Below are 1,592 nucleotides of genomic sequence, written 5' to 3'. Positions count from 1 at the left end.
CGCCTCACACGCGAAAGCTCACCGGGTGGGAATATTTTCTGGAACTTTCTCCTCGTGCTCAGGGGCGAGTTTGTTCTTCTGTGAAAGGTCATAAGATCATAAACATGTAAGGATTAGGGGCCGGAGTAGGCCATTCAGCCCCTCTAGTCTGGTCCAACATTCAAGAAGATCCTGGCAGTTCCTCGGCAGCAAGTTTAAACATCTGGGGCGGAGCCAACAGGCAGCTGGCTGGAATCAACGACAAAAAGGTGTATTTTGCAGAAGCCCAGCAAACTCAGTCAGGAGATCATGAGATTCTAAAACGAGCCCCACGTTGGATGATTATTTTTCATAGAATTATATAATCAGAAGTTTACAGCACGGAAGGAGGCCATTTCGGCCCATTGTGACCATGCCGGCCAATAACAGGCTCTCCAGCCTAATCCCACTTTCCAGCTCTCGGTCCATAACCCTGCAGGGTACGGCACTTCAGGTGCACATCCAAGCACTTTTTAAATGTGGTGAGCGTTTCTGCCTCTACCACCCTTTCAAGCAGTGAGTTCCAGACCCCCACAACCCTCTGCATGAAGAATTTTCCCCTCAAATCCCCCCTACACCTTCTACCAAGACTTTAAATTTATGCCCCATGGTTGTTGACTCCTCTGCTTAGGGAAATGGGCCCATTCTATCTAATATATCACGGCCCCTCATAATTGTATACACTTCAATGATGCCTCCCCTCAGCCCACTTTGTTCCAAGAAAAACAACCACAGCCTATCCAATCTGTCCTCATAGCTAAGATTCTCCACTCCCGATAACATCCTCGAAATCTCCTCTGTAAGTCTCCAGTGCAATCACAGTCTTCTTCCTGTAAAGTGGTGACGAGAACTGCACGCAGTACTCCAGCTGTGGCCTAACCAGTGTTTTATATTCAAGCATAATCCACGTGCTCTCTTATTCTAGGCCTCGGCTAATAAAGGCCAGCATTCTGTATGTCTTCTTAACCAGCTAATCCACCTTGCCTGCTACCTTAAGGGATCTGTGGACATGCATTCCCAGGTCGCTTTGTTCCTCTACAATTCTCAATGTCCTACCATTTAATGTTTAATTTATTTCTATTGTGTCTGTAAGCACTCAAGTAATGACTCCATGAGGCAAGGTATTGTACTTGAACTGTGGTGACCTTAGTCCATTTATTGCAGCTCCTGAGTGAGGGTACAGGATGGTGAGCTCCGTTTTATACCTGGTTACATGTCGTGTACAGGTGATCCCGAGGTCTCCACCAGTTGCACCCTCTGGTGGTACAGGCATAGTGTATACAGTGTGAAGGTACATCCAGTAGTCTTATGTAACTGTACATTGAGTGTACAGGGAGTATACTTATATTATACAGACACAACATCACTCTCCCCTTAGTCTTGTGCCACTGGCCTTTTCATTGTGTGCTCTGGCCCGAGACTTGAGTGCCCAAAGCTCTTGCACCTTGTCAATGCTTTGGCTTGGTTCTCTCCCTGTGGACCCCCAAGTCCTTATTACCACGACATTGGGAAATGGTCAGCATTGGATGGTTGGAGGTTACAGTGGGGGTTGTGTGGGTTCTGGGTGTGATCCA

Source organism: Pristiophorus japonicus, unplaced genomic scaffold (genome assembly GCF_044704955.1).
Source record: "Pristiophorus japonicus isolate sPriJap1 unplaced genomic scaffold, sPriJap1.hap1 HAP1_SCAFFOLD_89, whole genome shotgun sequence".
Taxonomy (NCBI): Eukaryota; Metazoa; Chordata; class Chondrichthyes; family Pristiophoridae; genus Pristiophorus; species Pristiophorus japonicus.
This window is presented reverse-complemented; position numbering follows the sequence as displayed.